Below are 19,737 nucleotides of genomic sequence, written 5' to 3' on the forward strand. Positions count from 1 at the left end.
ATGAACGTGAGCACACTCAGAGCCTCGCTCATATGTGATGTAATAATAATCATAAAAATCATAATTATAATACCAGAAGCAGTATTATAAATAAATCTCTCTGATTCTGCCTTCTCTCTGGTTTTAACATTTAAATCTAAATAATTATCAAAACAATACAAATATTTTATATATGGGGCCAGAAATCCCGCCTTTTTATTCCACGTGGTGATTTAAATGGTAATAAACCTTTATTTAATTTAAAAAAAAAAACATCCACATATTGAGTGCAAAATTCACAAAAGCTTTGCAAATATCACATTTCTGTTCATTTCATCCTAAATGATAATTCTTCATGTCAGTCCCTCTCTGTGCAGGACACTGGATGCTTCAAAATGTTGACTTTAGCACGTGTCCACTACCTTTACAACCATTAATGTTTCACACATAAAGTTAATTTAGATCAGTTCCTCATCAGTCACTTTAAACCCTCATTTTAACCTGCTCAGGTAAACTGTGACGTCAGCTGCTCAAAATGTTATTCTGTTTGTAATCCAGGAATCAGCTGATCAGCACGAGAGAGGTGTGATCATAATAAAACTCTAAAATATATAAATATAAAAATATTAAATATAAAGTGTCATTGATCTGCAGCTCAGAAGGCTCACGCGGGGTTTTTAAAGTGAACAGTTTGCTCAGCTCAGTCATTGATCCTGTCACGTGCAGCCCATTAAAACACACTGTAAATACACACACTGACTGCTTCACAATGACTCCAGTATCAACCATGTGTCCTTCAAATGATACACGGTCACACTCAGCGCGTGCATGCCTGAATACACCTTTAAGTCGTCTTTAATTGCTCACGTGTTATTAGTTATTGATCCTGATTGGTCTTTCATTTCTCAAACACAAACAGAGAACAATAAGGAGCGGGTACAGCCTGCTCGGGAGGCCGCTCGGTCCGGGATGTCTCTGGTGAGATCCTTTAACTTGGGGGGGGGGGGGACCTCACGTCTCGCGCAGGAGAAGCATATATTTCAAAAACCGGTTGTGCGCGTGCTGCCGTCTCGAGACAGATTTACGAGGCACAGTAAAAGGAAGAGATGTGTGAGCTGCTAAATCAATCTGCTCCTCTCTCTAAATGTTTCTGCCTTTCTCTCTCACTTTAGCCCCAATAATCACAATAACAATAAAAATAGTAATACAAATAATAATAATAATAATAATAAAGGCTGTTTTCTCAGTATTTTCTGACGTCTCGGGCACTTTGACTTCGCGTCCATTCTCTGTCTGAACAAAGCGACATTTTCAGTTTCTGTTTAATTATTAACGAGGAGGAGAATCTACCTGTCTTAATCCATCACACACCAACAGACCTCCAAAGACCTCAAACATCACTTCACATGTTAGCTTTTAAAGCCTGAAATAACGGCTTAAATACCAAGGGCTCATTGGAAACCGAATACGCACTTCTTCTTTTTTTTGACAATTCATTTTAAGACATTCCTTTGTGTCTTCTGCTCTGCCTACATGTAGGATTATTAAGACCTGCAGTTAGAGCTCTATGTGTGACTCCATCAGGATCTGTGTGTTTGAGATGTGAAACAGTTTTTTATTGATGTGTGCGTGTGTCCAGTTTGTACACAGCGCTGGTTTGTGTTGCTGTTGTCAGGCCGGCTGCAGGTCTCTCTGCTGCTGCTGCTACTTATCTTAGCTGTTGTTTCACACTGTGATTGCTATAATTTATGGCCGTCATTACAGACGCCATCATCACCACCGCAAATGTTTGATTTCAATCTTGTTGTGGGTAAAAATCTGAGCGAGCGGAATGTAGGTTGGGCTCAGTCTTTGTGGTTTTCTTGAAGTGAATAAAAAAGTAAATATTGAGATTACCAGCCGAGTGTTGAGCTGATAAAAGATTCACATTTTAACCTCTTGTATTTTTAGAAACACTTTCTGCTTAATTTGTTTTTTTAAGACACATCTTTAATTTCCCTCCTCGAGGTTTCACATAAATAAAGGAGATAGTTTGGGAGCTTTAATGGACCCTCCTGATGAACACTTTGTATACCTGCAGGCAGCAGAGTTAGCGGCGCGTCTTCAGGCTGCACACATTCATTGTTTGACCTTGAAGTGTTTCTCGTTAGCAGCTAGGTTAGCTCTCGTGCTCCATTGTTCTGCTGGAGGCGGCTCGAGCTCTGAAACCGGGAGACCGAGCGCCAAAAGGACTCCAACGTGCCCTGCACGGCACGGCCTCCCGACGGGGGGGAGGTTGGTCTCCCCTCACTCACTCCTTCTTTCTTTGTCTCAAACTCTCTCTGTTACAGCTCGTGTTCCTCTCTCTGCTGAATAAATGTTTCTGAATTAATAACGAGGACAAGTTTGACTGGGATGAAAAGGAAAGATGCCAAGTCCAAATTAAATACGAATAAATGTTTGATTTAGATTGTTGGAGCCTTTCTCTCTTTATTCAGTGCGTAACATAAATGTGTTTATTAAACACAACTTGGCGGATTTAATTCCACTTTTATTTTATTTTTTTTACTGGTTGAGGTTGTAAAAATATTTTCCCAGCTGACTCCAAACATGAAAAATAAACTCCTTCATGATGCACACAGGTCAGATCAAATATTCTCCTCTTTGTCATCATCGAATATTTCCAACTGGTGAAAGTGATTCATTGGAATATAAGACAGGACGATCTGAGGAATTCCCCTTTTCCTCCCTCCTCTGTTCTGTCGACTAACGGGGAGCTGACAGTGAGGAATAACCGAGAAACAGTCCGGGGCCAGCACTCATTTTTTTCAAAACGAACATAGTCGGTGACAATCATCTTTTATCGCCCTCTCTCTCTGTGCGCGTGTCAGGCCTACCTGCTTTACCTTACACTTTATGACACTCACGCGCACAGCAGTCAGTGAAAGGCTGAGAGGTGAACACAGGTGCTCTCCTGCTGCTTTACACTCATTTTTTAACTTCTGCTGCTCTCCTCTTGCATGGTCCGGATGGGTCCCACAAACAGAGATACCCCACTCACCCACACCACCCCCCTTGCACCCCCCGCCCCGACCACCACGTCACGTGCTTCATTAAATAATGAATGCAGAGGTTGCAGAACAGATATGTATTCGTCAGGAATATAACGCAAAGACACACTGCTGCTCCGGTGTGTGTGTGTGTGTGTGACGTCGAAATTCAACTGTCCCTTCAAAAAAAAAAAAGAAATACAAGCCCCCCTATAGCAGCGGAGAGAGGGGGGAGAGAGAGAGAGAGGAGAGAGAGAGAGGGGGAGAGAAGAGACACTGAGGAACGCCAACGAAGAGAGAGAGAGAGGAAGAGAAAAGAGAGAAGGAGCTGCAATAAAACAAATTTGGACGGGTGTGCGTCTTGCGGGTCGTTGTGGACACCGTGAGTATTGCGGAAGGAAGGGGACTGCATGGGGGGAGACCACCACAACTCTTCTTCTCCTTCTTCCTCCTCCTCATCTCCTGCGCCGCTGCGCCGCCTGCGCCCGCATCCCTCTCAGTGAATCATTCTCACATCGTGGTAAATATGCCCCCAAAATCCCATCTTTTTTTGCGTGTTTTCTCATCGTGCATGTAGCTGTCGTGTTGTTTACACATCACCCCCCACCCATCATCATCATCAGCAGCAGCAGCAGCCATTGTTTATGGGTCTGAGCCTGAGAGAGGGAGAGAGGGAGCAGCGTTAGCCGATGGCTGTTTATATTTTAAGAAGCACGCGGATATTCTCCTCCATCTTCCTCCCATCAGCTCGTGTCTGCCTCCACATCTCTCTCTATCTGTCCACCCCTCTCTCTCCCTCTTCCTCACCCTCTCTCTCTCCTCTTTCTCTCGCAGCCAGCTCCTTCTCTTGATTTATAGTGAGGCAGGGTGTCAGCGTGCGGCCGCGGCTGCCATTGTGTGTTTGTGAGGGAGTGCTGTTGTTTACGGTGCCGCGCGCGATAAATCATGATTCCTCCACTATGGGGGAAAAAAATGACGGTCGATGGAGCGATGATACACCGGAACGAGGTGGAAGAATACGGAGAGGAGGAGGAAGAGGTCTCGGCCGCCGCGGGCTCCTCTCTCGGTTCTCTTCCTCCTCCTCTGCATGTTCCTCCCTCTCCATGCCCTCACACACTCCTCCGCCTTTTCACACCTGATTATTACTCGGGGTGTTCTCTCTCTCTCTCTTTTTTTTTCTTCCTGGCTGCAGCTCCGGGTCTTGAATTACTGCGGCGACCAATTAACGGGAGATTTGTTTAAATTTGGCACACCGGGCACGCCTCGACCGCCATGAAATCTCATAAAAAGAGAGCTGCCGGCCAGTAGAGTGTCATCCATCAGGAGGTGTGAGTCAGGATGTGTAAGAGACGCGGGTCCGACTCCAGAGCTCCTCGTGCACAGTCAGGGCCTGCTTTAAAGTCAATTACAGCCATTAAAGAGCGTGCTGCTCGGACAGGAGCTTTGCAGGAACAAACAGCATGAGTTTGGAAATCATTCCAGCATTTATGTCACCAAACTGTCTGCACAGTGTCAGCGCGTGAACACATGCTCTGCTGCTCATTCAGAGGTGTTTTAATGTTGTGCAGTTAACTTCACTGTGACTCTGAGATCATTCCTCTTTCTTCAGTTTCTCATGTTTTCTTTGGATGACTTCTGGAATGGAGCTGAGCGCCATTTTTCATGTCAGCACTCAGTGTCTCTGTCTTTGCTCAAATCTTTCACCGTGAATTCTTCTTTTTCTCTCAATATGGAGGAAAATAACGAGCAGACATTCGGGGGGGGGTTTCCCCTCATTTTTTATACTAGTGTCATGTTTATATTCACATTCTGGTTCTTATTCACATCCTCCTACATTTAGCCTGTGGAGAATCTAAGAAAACACTCCAGAGACATGTTTAGTCTTTTGCTATTGCGAGAGTAGTAATTGGGGTGTGGATGAGGAGGGGCTGCATTGAGTAACATAATTAAATCTGCTCACCTCATAACTCAGTGTGTGTGCTGTAGTTTTGGTGTGCAGCCAGCAGGTAACATATGTAAAGAGGAGAGTCAATGATGCATCAAATATGTTTATTACAAACATTCATGCAAACATTATTCTGCAACATTTCTTTATTTAAATAATAATAATAATAATAATAATAATAATAATACTACTAATGATAATAATAATACTAATAATAATACTAATAATAAAGGATAGATGGTTGGATGTGCATCCGGAATCATTTCACAATCACATTTCCAGGGCTGACTTCTCCCCTATCCCCCCCTCTCCCCCCTCTCTCCCCCCTCGGCCGTCTCTACCTGTGTAAACCTCTGTGTAACCAAATTAGAGCGTCCCCGCGTCCTCCCATCACGTAATAACGGCAGCAGCAGCTCTTTTCAAAATGTGTATCCTCGCTGTCCGCCGCCGTGTCACAAACAATATCCCGCCTCATTACTGCGGACGGACACGCAGAGGAGGAGTGACAGCATCGCCTTCCGCCTTTTTTTTCATATATATTTAAATATTTCTCTGCGTATATATCTCGACCTCATATCTGATTTGTGTGACAGGGGAAGAGCTGGGAACATATTTCCTCACGCCTCTCTGTGCGCCTGCAGGCTCCGGCGGTGTGAAAGTAAAAAGGGGAGCACAGCTGACTTCAGAAATGAGTCAAAGAATAAAATAGTCCTCCGTCAGCCCGTGAAGGGAGCAGAGGCGGAGGTTTATCTTATCTTATCCAAGCATGTGTCCACTGCTGAGTGTGTTTGTGTGTGAGATAGTTCCACATCAGAGCAGCTGAAATAGTTCAAATATTTGAATCTGTGTTGAGAAATGATATGAGGCTGTGTTTGACATCCATTAAAGCTGCAGGAGGGGGGGGGGGCGCTCCTGCGAGGCCTCATCACAGCTCTACATGAATACAGATTCTTCTGCTTTACTCTCATTTATAGTCCACATATTAAAAGGCATGCATGTTACTCTGGCATTAAAACACACACACAGAGAGAGAGAGACTGGTTAATGAATGACTCAGCTTTGTCTTAGAGAAGCTTCAGACTCCTCCAACATGAGAGGATACATTAATGTTTAGCTGCAGAACAAAAGTGGCTTTCTGAGCTCTTTGTGACTCAGGAGCAGAAAGAACGAGCTCAAAATGTTCCTGACCTGCAATTAGACTCCTATCCTTTGTTTCTGCATTTTTAAACTCTTTTCTGATGGAAGCATTTTTTAGAGAATGGAGCCGTGTTAACCGCGGAGCTGTTTGAGGAATAACGGAGAATACTGCAGGATAAGAAGTCTGTAATTTAAAGTTTCTATCATCACTAATAATTTCATGTTTTCTGCGGATTAATCTGATCATTAACAGATTAAAAAATAGTTTTAACACTCATTTTAATCAAATAAAATCTCCACGGTGATTCTTTGCCGGTGCACAGAACAGTTCATACTAAATTAAACTGAAGTAACAGTAACAGTGTGGGTTTTCTCCACACGGTCAAAGACGAGTTCCCTGCAAACCGACTCGTCTGAAAAACACGCATGAAAGCGAACAGGCACGCGGACAAGACTCCGCACAAGAGAATCTTCCCACTCACTACAAGCAGGGACAGGCAGCCATATTGTCTTCTTCTCTGTTCTCTGCCCACGCAAGAAAAAAAAAAAAAACCGCTGAGAATGCATCGAGAGAGAATTCATGAGAAATGTTCAAACACGATGATTGTAACAGCACATCATTAAACATAATCTAATTAAACACATGAACCTAATTTTAAATAAATCTATGGGCCATGTAGAAGTCCCCCAATTTTAAACTAAACCTTCAGAAATATATTTCAGGCTACAATAAAAATATTACCTTAAATTTGAGCATTTCCACGTTGAGTTATTTTGCTTCAGATTCATAATGTGAATCAAACACAAAGAGAACAAATCAAATATTGAAGCTGAGCAGAACCGTTTTAAATTTAGTTTGATTAGTATAAAAAATGAAGCACGTGGGGAATGCATATGTAAAATGAATCTTTATATTTTGGGTTTGTAGTCTCATTTATAAAATGCACAATGAGTGGGCAGCATTAGATTCTAAATGTAAAGAGTCCGTTACACCGTAAATAAATAAATCCAAAGACAGAAGTGAACGGGAGATTTCAGAGGAGGTGAAAATGTTCCAGCATCCATAAAATCTGCTTCTTGTCGCCCTGAGGTGCCGCGCGCGGAGGTTCAGGCTTTAAGTCTCCAACAAACCGGAATTTAAGAGAAGAGGGAGAAAATCCAGGAGAGCAGAGGAGGCTTTAAAAACGTGAGCAGAGCAGTTTGTCACATAAATCAGAGGCGCGCGCGGCCTCATAAATCTGCAGCTGGACGTTAACGAGGCCAAGATTTAAGTGAAGGAGAAAATAACGTGAAGAAGAGCCGTTAACACCGATTAAATCACCGAGATACCATCAGAGATATAAACATGAGCTAACATTATTATTATTATTATTATTATTTTTATTATTATTATTATTATTATTATTGTTGTTGTTGTTTCTGATCCCTTACAGTCTGCAAATATCCAGGCTCGTGCTCCAGATATTTCCGGTGCTCTTCCTCGCGCGGGAGACGATTACCCGTTCGGAAATAAATCAATAAGAAGCCTCGCGCTAATTTATAATCGTCTGCGCGAGGCCAGTGATTCAGAGCGCGTGAAAAATGAGCGGCTGTAACCATATCCAGAGCCCGCGAGCTGCGTGTTCTTTCCACCTTATTCCACCGGACAGCATGCACGAGACTGATAAGAGCGAGCTGCTGAGCCGGAAATGTTTCCACGAGGACGGGAGCAGGCACGAGCTCTTCTGTCTTTCTTTTATCAAAGCGGAGAGAAACTAAAAATAACGACTTTGCCTCGGTTAAATTGAACTTCTCTCTCTCTTTCTTCGACCTCTCGCTTTATCTCTCTCTCTCTCTCGCTCTCTCTCTCTCTCTCTCTATGTGAGTGTGTGTGTGTGTGTGTGTGTGTGTGTGTGTGGGGGGGGTGTTTGTGGCAGTGTCTATACGCGTGGGTAGATAACATAAATATGCACAAAGGTAGTGAGAGAGAGCTAAGCCAAGTGCATGATTGAGATTATTTAATGTCTGAATTTGACTCTGTAATATCGCGAGATCAGAGGTTCTAAAACATCCCCAGAAAATAAAAATCACAGTTAAAACATGTCCAGAAATGATCCAGGATTTTTCACACCATCTTTGTGACAAATGTCTCTCATCCTATACACGCAGGGCTTGTTTTGAGATGTATGAATTTACTACCAAATATAACACGATGACCTCTGGATGTGTTTGGGTCACTTTGGTCTTTAGTAGTCTATTCGATTATTTCACTGTATGCAAACGAAACTAAACCAGTTTATTTTTAATGTCCTTTGTCTGAATTTAAAGTTCTCAACGTGGATTTCGATTTTTAGACTTATTTCGCTCAACTCGAGCGGCCTGCACGCTTCGTTCTGTCCTGGAAATGTAAACAAGTCAAACCCGGGTTAAAGCGCTCCCTGTGTGGACGCTCGGGTCAGATCTCAGCGGAATGTCTACTCTTCCTCTCCTCTCTCAGACCCCCTTCTCCTCCTTCCTCTCCTCTGATCGCTCTCAGTTGGACTCCATGTAATAACCAACATCTGGCCTGGCGCAGCCCGGGACGGACAGGCAGGTCACGCTGAACCACGCTAACCCCCGCGCGCACCTCAACTAGACTCCCCTATTGGACAGGAACAAGAACCAGAACCCCCCTCCTCCTCCTCCTCCTTCTCCTCCTCACAGACTCCCCGGGCCTGTCAGGCTGTCAGTCCGGAGCCCGGTTCAGGAACAGTTCATGGTGTCAGTCAACCCATCCTGCACCAAAACGAGCCAAAAGTCAGAACAAGGAGGAAGAGCAGAAGAGAGGAGGCGGGTGAGGAGGAGGGGGGGGGGACCAGGTTATCTGTGCAGAAACCAATGAAGCAATTATAATGCACAGGAAGGGAAAAATCCAGAACATTTAGCAAAGCAACAAAGAAAAAATCAGAGCTAGCTTGAAGCAGAGAGAGCAGGGAGGAGGGGAGAGAGAGGAAGAAGAGGCTGAAGAGCAGGAGGACTCTGCTCCTCTCTCCTGGGAGAGGAAAGTAGAAAGAAAGAGGGAGAGACAGAGGAGGAGAGCCCGCGGAATATACGGCGTCACGCGCTCTCCAGAACACCTCTGACAGAGAAAAGGCTCGTGCAGCTCTGAGGGCCCTGCAGAGGAGCTCGTGCCGGTGGAAGGTGTCATCACTGGAGCCTGTAGTAAAGCGCGAGCCCTGAGAGTGGTGCTGGCCAGGCACGCATCGGTCCCGCTATACCGGTAGAGGGGGGGGGGGGGGGGGGGGTGAGCGCGCGCACGAGGTGTGTTTTTTAGGGTAAAGAAGCACCGCGAGCCCCAGACCGAGCAGTCCCCGTCAGCTGTGTGCTGTAGGTCGGCTTTGATTGTTGGAGATTTATGGCGGAGCTCAAGATTTATGGCTTTTCCCAAACTGGGCATGTAAACGCCTGCAGAGTGCGCGAGACGTCCTAATCATCCAACCAGCAGCGAGATTTCTTCTTCTTTTTTTTTAACGCAGAAGAAGAAATGCGGGATTAGTTATTTTTTCAAGACTTAAAAAAGGAAATCTGTGAAAGCAGCTGCGCGTAATTACGCACCAACAATCAGAGAAAATTCATCCAAGCGTTTCTGGAGTCTTCTGTGTCCGCACGTGTCCACAAACAGGCTGCATCCAGCACGAGGAGAAACACCGACACAGAGCAGGTAAGGTCCTCCGGGATGCTCCTCGCGCAGTGTCCCGGTGTGTGTTCCCGAGGCGTCCCCAGCTCACGCGCTCCTCCGCAGACATGTCATTAATTATCTGTTGCATGGTCTCGCTCTCTCTCTCGAGCTCACAGAGGCATCCGGGGTGTGCCCGCGTGCAGGCTCTGGTGCTGGCCAAAAAAGTTTTCTCTCTCTCACTCGTGTGTGTGTGTGTGTGTGTGTGTGTGTGTGTGTGTGTGTGTGTGTGTGTGTGTGTGTGTGTGTGAGTGTGAAGGAAGCTAAAGACGGATGCCTCAGAACAGCTAACAATCATGTGGCTCTGTTTCTGTGTGTGTGTTTCTCTCCAGCCTCATTGAAGCACAAGTTTAGCACGAGCTGTGGTGTGGGCAGAGAGGAGTGTGTGTCCAGTGTGTGTGTAGAGGAGAGTGTGTGTCCGGTGTGTGTGAGAGAGACACCGGTAGAGTGAGTCATAGAGAATAGGGACCTGACGGCTAGTTGTAAAGAAAGAAGATGCATGTGAGCCGCGCTGTGATTTATGATAGTGTGAAAAGATTGCTTACTCAAGAAGCCCCCCCCCCCCTCTCTGTCTCTCTCTTCTATCTACAAATTGTCAGCACCCCCCCTTCCCCAAACAAAAACACACAAAAAAATCCACAAATGGTGCTATACCTTCAAACACAGACACCCCCCCCCCCCCCCCCCCCCTTCATGCAAAGTGATCATTAATACATGTTAAATAAGTCTTGAAGTATTAATGCTCACTCTGACTGGTGTTGGTTTTTATTGCAGCTTAAAGTCCATTTAATAGGAGATCTGAATATGAAACTCCAATAATATAGGAGAATAATCATATGATGCATGAGCTGGATGAATTTATGTCCATAAAATAATATAAACTGTATTTGCATTATGTCTCTGATCACATTTTAGTTTTTATCAGAGCGCTGTTTGAAGCAGACCGGACCGGAGCGTTTGAAAATTACTTTATCCAGTCTTTGTCTTAATGTACAGAAACGCTCTCGGCTTAATCAAGTTATTTTTTTTTTTACTCTTTGGACTCTTCATATTTTAGCAGAAACAAAACAGGAAGCACTAAAGAAGTCTGGAGTATTAAAGGCTTTTTAGAAATGTTTGTTTTCAAGAAAATTACCATAAAGATGAAATTAAATGTGAAAATTAAATTCCGGCCTTAGCATCGAGTAGCCACTGCAAGTAGAGATAGAATAGATTCCATTTAAAGGATTTAAGATACGATGTGTTGGATTCTAATATTTTATATCAGTTAGTCCCGCTCACAGAAATGTCTGAGCCTCAATAGGCCCCGTTAACGGACCCGCCCTAGTTCCCATTTCATTTGTGCACGTTGGATAGCATCAGCGTTAGCATCCTGGCTAATATTAGCCTCTCTGCTTTTGGAGCTGACTTGCAGGTTCTGTCATGGTACACACAGTCTCACTGAACTAGCCAAACGTCTACGTTAAATTGGTCCATCTACACTGTTACCACGACAACAACAAAAAGCCAACACCATTTCAGAAGGAGGTTACCGGTGTGAAAGAAGCCACACTTATGAGGACGTGTATTTTATAGCTTTGCTATGTGATGCTAAATTCAAAGTTCTGGGGGTGGTCCACATCTTTGCAAACCTCCACAGGCCCCTCCATGAGCCCCCCCACCCTTATGGGCAGCGTTGATATCCACATGCTGGTCTCACACGGAGCAGGAGATCCTGATCAGGGTGTCTGCTCCTCCTGGATCTTGACCTCGTGGTTTTTCTCTCACTTCCGGCTGTAGAGACTTTAAAGTCATAAAAAAAAGCCACAGCGACTCCAACGCAGCCGTGATTTAATTGATTTTTTCATACATCACTGACAAACTACGGGCACAACACCAATCAGAGTAAAGTAGTGGGGGCAGCCGGGCGGGCGCTGTGGCGGTGTATAAAGGCTGACAGCTCCAGCAGGCTGTGATTATGTTACAATCACCGGCGTCTTTTTCTGATCCGTGTGTCAGGAGATGAGCGTGTTGTTTGGAAATGGATACAGGTTGTTGTACTCCTGCAGGTCGCTCAACGCTCAGAGTAATGAGGCCGCAAACAAAATCCATTTTTAAGACGAGGCCAAACCACAAAGACTACAAAGACTCTGAACGAGGAGCAGAACGAGTGACAGTCAAAACCTGCAGAAAGAGACGACAGAACCTCTGAATACTAAGAAGCTCAGTCAGGCTGATAGGACTGAGGGATAAATTTAGACTTCTTACTCCTGTTCAGGGACGTTACATCATGTCAACAGGAGGGATGGAATATGAAGGGCTTTGTCTTTTCTTTTGATGCCTTTTTTTTTTTTTTAAGATTTTTTGGGGGCTTTTTTGCAGGAAAGGAGCCACAAGTTGGATTTGAACCTGGGCCGCCCACTTGGAGCACCAAAGCCTCCGTACATAGGGCGCGCACTAACCACTGTCCCACCAGCGCCCCAATTGATGCCTATTTTTATCTGCAGCTGTTTTTTAACACGTTTGAAATAAAGACTTCAGTCTCTGACACGATCTTCTGACATCAAACAGAAACAAACATTAAACATTTCTCTATGATTTTAGAAACTCTTCAAACCTTCATTACAAACCAAACGTTTGAAAATCACTGCAGCAAGTGAATCCAAAGAACAGACAAGAGGGAGTCATCAAATATGTAAAATGTTTCTTAGATAAGCAAAAACAGCTGATTTTCAAATCTAGATCTGATAACACAGGAGTTTTTAAAATCTGCTGCATTAAGTCTTGAAACCAGCTTATTGTCTTCTAAATCTGAGGAACACATTTAGTGTCTCCCTCTGATAATGAAAAACAATCAAACTTAAAACTATAACGAGCTTCAAAAATAAATATCTTGTTGGACGAAATACTTCTTAACTCTTGAATTTCATATTTCTATTTAATTTATCTTTTTAAATTTAACCTCACAGACTGAAACAAAGCTGCCCAAACACACACACACACACACACACACACACACACACTGAGCAGTTCTTGGTGATGTTGGCACTTTTCATGGACTAGGAGCAGAAAGGGCAGAGTGACCCCCTCTCTCCTCCTTTGACTGCGAGGTTAAAGATTAGCATCTCTGATAAAGATTAACTCTCCGTCAAAGGAAGGCGCTGATTGCAGGAGTTTCTGGTTCAGGACTGTTGGTGACTCGGAGGGCGATCGCTCTGTGACCCTGCCTGCAGCGAGGGAGTGGGGGAGTGGGGGGGGGGGCGGCTCTCTGCTTAAGATAAGCTGTGAAATAAGAACAGATAACTTAATGGAATGCAATGGATCTGAACAGTGCAGAGGAAAGTAGAGAGTCATCTGTTGGTTTGAAGTCTCCAGTTCAGCTTTTTGGATGTTACTCTGTTGTTGTTTTATAAAACCAGAAGTGACCATATTTGGACGAGAGGGTGGAGCTGGAGAGAAGCGAGGGGTTAGCAAATGCTAAGATATCGAAGCTAACCGGTCTGTGCGCGTGGCTGGTTCAACGAGTGAGGTTCATTTTAACATAGAGCTCTATGGAGACTGACTCACCGCAGGAGACAGACTCTAGTGGACACTGGAGGAACTGCAGGGTCTTTATTTCTCTGGATGTTGCTCCTTGTTTTTTTTCTCATAAATAATAAAACAGTTTCATATTTTCTCCGTTGAAAGAGGACAAAGTCTCCTTTATTTAAACCCTGAGATTTAACGTTCAGCTCTTATTGTTGGTAAATTTACACATGGCGGCTGCAAACCGTTCTGTGACCATGAGTGGAAAACTAAACATGTCCACTTCAGCTGAAGCCTGAATGTGTTCCAAACTGGAGTCAAAAAGGTCTTTTGTACGCCGGCAGAGCGTAATGCCTCAGTTATGTGTCCACAGCCACGAGCATGCAGACTTCACAAGTGGAAGATTTGTTCCGTTTTCACGAGCCTGAATGGAAAGAACAAAATAAGGGGATGTACATCACAGCGGCGGATGATGCCATCTCCTCTGTCATGCTTCAGTTCTCACCCTGGTGAACAACACATGTAGAGCTGTAAGTGAGAAACATCAGTCAGCCGTGTACACACACACACACTCACACACTCCCACAGACGGTTGTGTAATGAAAAGCCAACAGAGTGATCAGAGTGGTTCATATGGAAGCAGGCTGACTCTGCTTTTAAGAACCAAAAACCAAAAAGAAGTTTCTAAAGGAAGTCAGTGTGTAGTGAGTTGAGGGTTTTTTGAATGGGTGTGTATGTGACTTCCTGTTCTTCTGCAGCCAGCCTCTAGTGGACACTCGAGACTACAGGATTTATTTTCTCGTATGGTATCGTCCTGATGTTTTTAACTGGGGTGGCCCGCCTGGGCTCTGACTTATGGTGGGGGGGGGGGGGGGGCATTCGGTTTGTGGGCACATGCACGTAAATTAATGTAAGGTTTTTAACCCTTTCCATCCCCATTATTATCTGAACTTCTAAATTACACAATTTGGTAAATCGTCCCGCCTCTGATTAGGCAAATAGCTAATCATAGATTTGGATTTTGGGGTGACCAATCAGATTTCAAGGGTGACCCGTGTCACCCCTCTGGCCTCGCTCCTGGGTATTTTATCATTTAATATCCAACTGGATTCTATTCTATTACCTCTTCTTATTCTATAGAACTGTCTTTATCTTTCAGTAACAGTTTGCTGGATACAAAGAACACAGAAACACTCTGAGACTCGCTCACTACACAGAGGAGTAGTCTCTCTCCCTCCCTCTTTCTCTCTCTCTCTCTCTCTCTCCCCCTCCCCCTCTCTCTCTCTATTTCTCCCTCTCTCTCTCTCTTCTCATTAGTTCTGTAAATCTGTTGAAACTTGTATGTCGTCCTCTTGAAGCAGGGGGAGAGGAGATGAAATGGTGCGATGGTGCTGCATGGTCGTTCAACCTCATTACACCTGAGGGAGCGCTTCAAACTCACCTGGTGAAAACTGAACAGAGGTTAGGGTCCTGACTGAAGGAAGAAAGATGATTTTTATTTGTTTTAGATCAAATAGATTGAACTTTGAACTTGTATGTGAGACAGTCCCTCTGTGAAGCTCATGTTAAACTTTAATGTGAACAACGTGCTCACGCTCTGAAAACGTCTGCACATCGACTTGTTTCTTACACGACTTGTTGAAGTTACAGAGAGTTCTCCTTCTTCAGGGGAAATAAGAGCGAACAATCCCTCAAATTTTGCGAAACAAAAACCCTGAGAAGAATGTGAGAGGCAAGCAGCTCGGTGGCGTTTGCAGTAAATGGCGTCAAATCCGGAAATTGGATCCACATGGGGGGATGTGTTCAACAGATGGGTTGTTTGAGGTCAGGGCATTTCTTGTTTTTATCACTGCAGCTTCAGGAACTCACATTTAACAGCCTCAGCCTCGTGTTCAATAAGGATGGAAAACTTGGGGAGGATTTTAATTTGCTTAATTTGAATTTTGCAGCTTTTTTAAAACAACCTTCCTCAAAGTCGACGCTCAGCTGCATGTGACACCCAGCGGCGTTTAGGTACAGTGATGCGTTTTGGCTTGTTATAATAAAGTTAAAGATTCAGACGAGTTCAGTTCAACAGTTTGTGTTGCTTCTTGATTTGTGACTCGTAAAAACATCATGAGAGTCTGTTTGAGCTGAATATTATTTTGCATAAAAACTGAATATAGAAATGAACCCACAGATTTCAGTCCGTGCTCCAGAACCTGCTCGGCTGGAAAGAGTCCAAACATAACATGTGTTTGGCGCTAACCTTCATATTTACACATTTAGGAGAGTTAAACTTTGTGTTGTTCCTGATCACTTTTCTCTGTTTGGAGTTTTTCTTTCCGTCCTCTTAACGACTGAATCCTCCTAACAGCTCCGAGGATTCAGTCATAAAACAGTTCATGAAAATCAGATCTTGGAGCACTTAGCTGAGCTATGGCTGCTCCTGGGTCAAAGGTCACTTTCACAGAGCTGTGCGCCGATATATCACGGTGCGAGTGCTTTCTGCTCTTGTGCTGCTAAAACCATGAGCCGCTTAAAGGACGAATCTTTGTTTTGGATTTTGAAAATTTCCAAAAATCTGAGAATCGAAAAAGACCAAGTACTTTGAGTTTTCTGTTCATCACAAGACGTAGTGTGTGTGTGTGTGTGTGTGTGTGTGTGTGTGTGTGTGTGTGTGTGTGTGTGTGTGTGTGTGTGTGTGTGTGTGTGTGTGTGTGTGTGTGTGTGTGTGTGTGTGTGTGTGTGTGTGTGTGTGTGTGTGTGTGTGTGTGTGTGTGTGTGTGTGTGTGTGTGTGTGTGTGTGTGTGTGTGTGTGTGTGTGTGTGTGGAGGGGGTGCTGAGCAGGTCGGTGACGGCACCACCAGGCCAGGCAGAGATAAGAGCAGAGAGCAGAGATAAAGTTTATGAAGCTGCAGCAGAAACATTCATCCATCCATCAGCATCCGCCCCTCCCCTAAAACCAAAACAACAACAACAAAGTAAACACAAACAATCAACATCAATCAAGTCAGAACTTTTATTTAAAGTTTCACTGCAACAGAACATTTTCTAAAAATCTGAAAGTATTTTTATTGAGTCGGTGAAGCTGAGTTTAATTTTATAAGCTTTTAAAACACAACAAACAAACAAACAAAGTCACCTGAGCACAGAGAACACAACAGCTGTTTATGATGCAGTTTGTTTCTATCTAAAGAGAAATACATCATATTCATCTCTACAAAGACAGAACTTGACATATCTGTAAACTCTGTTAAATCTGGATTCTGTTGACTTTGATTTCCTGAGATTTTCACCTCCATCTCTTCGTCTCTTCATCCCTCCATCTCTCTGGAGTCTCAACCTGCTGTTCACTCACTTAATATTCATTCTATTAAATTATGCACCGACAGACGCTTTGTTGCTTCCTCCTCTGCTGCTGCTGTCTCCATCATTTCTATATCAAACTTTCTCTTCAGTCAAACACTGGTGTTCAGGGTTTGGATCCAGGGTGTTCCCCCTCTCATCCTCCTCTTCCTCTTAAATTTGGCTCCTCAGCTGTTCTTGGGCTCTGGAGGCGGCCTCCTCCCTTTGTCTCGGCCTCTGGGCTAGCTGGCTAAGCTAGTCGGCCCCTGCATCACTTTCTGGGTAACTTTAGACTAGTCCACTCCTGCTCCGAGGCTCCGGATCTCCGGCTGACCCGCGGGGCTGAGGGGGCAGACTCCGGGAAGAGGAGGCCGGCGCACAGTGAGTGCGTGGAGGGGAGAATAAATAAGAAGATAGTGGTGGTTGTAGTAGTGGAGGTGGTGATGGTGCAGGCTGGTACGGGAGGTCGGGGGATCCTGCTTTGATTTATGTGTTTGGGAGAAGCTGTCACGAGCAGAAACAGGAGCAGCGCGCGGACTCTTGTTTTATTCTAACGCGTTAATAATAAAGAAGAGGCGCCATGAAACAGCACGGAGAGCGCGGACTACATCCGGGATATTTATTTAATATGGTTATTAATAAATCCACCTTTAAGCCGCGCGTGCTGAGCAGGATGGATGTGTATCTGTTACCGGCTGGATGAGTCCGGGATTACTACCGGACACTCACACCGAGTGTAGCCCGGGATGAGGGCTCTCTCTCGGGCTGCTCTGGACTTCTTTATGGACCCGGATGGAAAACAGCTGTTTGCATTTTCTCTGTTTGCTTCTATTTATTTTGCTTCACCACATTCCTTACTTCTTTAAACTTAAGTCTCCTCGTTATTTAAATATTAATTTGTTCAGTTTTAATTCAGGACGTTTTTCTGTTGTGAGCTTGAGGGCTGTGAATCAAGTTTTTAAAGAATAAAGAGAAGCATAAAAACAGTTTGATTTAAATTAATCTGTTTTTATTTTAGCTTCTTTTTTGGTCCCAGCTTTTTGTTCTTCGTTAAATGAATCCACTAAATGTCTAATAATTATATCAGAGTAATATTTAAATGAACAGCCCTGTTTATTATTCCAATTAATTATCTCGTTATTTTCGATGATTTCTTCACTTTAATTCTTGTTGTTTCCTTTTATAATTATCATAGTCTATAATCACTCCATGTCCCGGCTCAATAATATTTAATATAATTATTTATGGATCATTTGAAAACATTTTCGATTCTCTGATTTTTGTCTGTCTTCATGGTTGGAAGGACTCGTCGCCTTTTTTTGCTCCTGAACTATTAAATCAGAGATTTCCGTCGTTGTTGTTTTTTTTTTTTCCCCAAACACAGAGCATCTTTGTAAATAAGACAGGATGTGAAATATGATGAGCAGAATCGATAAGGTCTCCTCTCACTCCCTCTCTGCCTCCCCCGTCTCTCTGCTCGCTTTGATTTTTTATTCCGGGAATAATTTCAGCAGCTCCACGAGACGACAACAGGTCTGAGGTGTGTGTCGGATTAAAATCAGATTTTTGGATTAAATATCTAAATGTTTCTCTTCCTCTCCTCCTCTCCCTCTTCTTTACTCTGCAGTTCTTAGGAGCTTTGTGGAGGCCGCTTTCAGCCATCAGAACTCCGGGACATAGGAGGAACTCTCCCGGTGAGTGCACATCTGTATGAGGTTTGAAATCTGTGAAGTCAATCATCAAAACGTCAAAGGAGACAGAATGCGGCTGTTTTCGTTAATTCAGTTTCTGATCATTAATCTGAGGTCAGACCGAGTTTTTCTTTTTTTTAAATCCGTGATTTATTTTATTTTTTACTTCATGGTAAATAAATGTTTTCCGCGTTGCAGGCTCACCTCAGCCTCGTGCTCTAGTTTATTCAAACACAGGCTTTTTATTTTTATTAATATTATTATTTCTGAAATCCGAACGTTTCATTCTAATTTTTAGTTTAGTTTTGAATATTTCCGGTTGTGCAGACTGAGGTTAAAATCAGATAATTTAATATGACAAGAGGAAGATGTCTCTGATGTTGTTGGGATGAAAAAATGATTTACTGAATTTAGATTATTTGTTTTTTTAAAGACTTAATGGATGATTGAAAGGTGCAGCTGAATGCAACATGATGATGGGACGTGCACGAGCATGTGTGTGTGATTCAATGTAATGTATGACACGTGCTTATGTAATATAATCCATAATATAATCCAGAGGTGTGAAGGGCATCCTCAGCAGGAAACACACAGCAGGGTCAGTTCATCCGTTCAGTTATTAAAGCAGCGACCTGCAGCAAGGAAGCTAATGCTAACTACACTTAAAAATAGCAGTGCAGCTAGCAGCAGCAGGACAGAACTCAGCTGTCCAGCTCAGTTCACATAAAAAAATACAGCTCAACAAAGTGATTTTTAAATATTTTTTGAGGAAGTTTGGTGCGTAAAAGAAGATTTGAAATCCCCAAGAATCGGAGGACATTCCTCTGTGTCCTCCTCATGGCCTACATGTCTCAAGTCCTAAAGGGGGGGGGGAGAAAAAAACACCGGAGGGAGGATTTCCATGGCTGTGCAGGGCGAATAGTTTGAGTTGTGAAACCCGATATCCGTGACTCAACCCGAAACACGGAGCCGTCCATGCGCGTCTTCCATCCCGGAAAATAGAGAAGAAGTGCCATCGTGCACAAGCAGCGGCCTGCATGCGTTCACACGTCACTGCGTGCATGAAATCCGCTGTGCTCCCACTCTGCTGCTCTGTGGAAAGCCGAGAGAAAGGAGCGAAAAGAGCTGATGAGCTGTTTGGTTAATGAGTGAAGAGAATCCTTCAGTCCGACAAAAGGCTGTTTGGAGGAAAAGTTGCAGACGGACACATTTCAGGCTCCCACCTTCCACCTACACGGAGCTCATCCTCTCTTTTCTGCAGCCCACAGCGAATGCTATCTGCTTTAAAGTTGGGCTGTTTACGCGCACACACACACACACACACACACACACACACACACACACACACACACAGTCACACACGCTGCTGGGTGCGAGAAAACTCATAAATCTTACGTAGCCATAAACGACAGGGGTAGCGTCCTGAATAAT

General features: G+C 44.0%; 1 protein-coding gene across 9 annotated transcripts in view; it reads left to right on the forward strand.

Moving 5' to 3' along the window:
- hoxb3a (homeobox B3a) overlaps positions 1-19,737 on the forward strand; it is an 87,193-nt gene that overhangs the window by 55,437 nt on the left and 12,019 nt on the right. For 5 of the 9 annotated variants that reach the window (XM_065964519.1, XM_065964522.1, XM_065964520.1 and 2 more), the window contains one exon: positions 18,243-18,309. The gene's annotated coding sequence lies outside the window, so the exon portion shown is untranslated. Of the gene's footprint in view, positions 1-3,167; positions 3,529-7,991; positions 9,770-15,974; positions 16,997-18,242; positions 18,310-19,737 lie in introns of those variants that run through there. The other 4 variants (XM_065964527.1, XM_065964523.1, XM_065964524.1 and 1 more) reach the window with 4 other exon arrangements.

Source organism: Labrus bergylta, chromosome 16 (assembly GCF_963930695.1).
Source record: "Labrus bergylta chromosome 16, fLabBer1.1, whole genome shotgun sequence".
Lineage (NCBI taxonomy): Eukaryota > Metazoa > Chordata > Actinopteri > Labriformes > Labridae > Labrus > Labrus bergylta.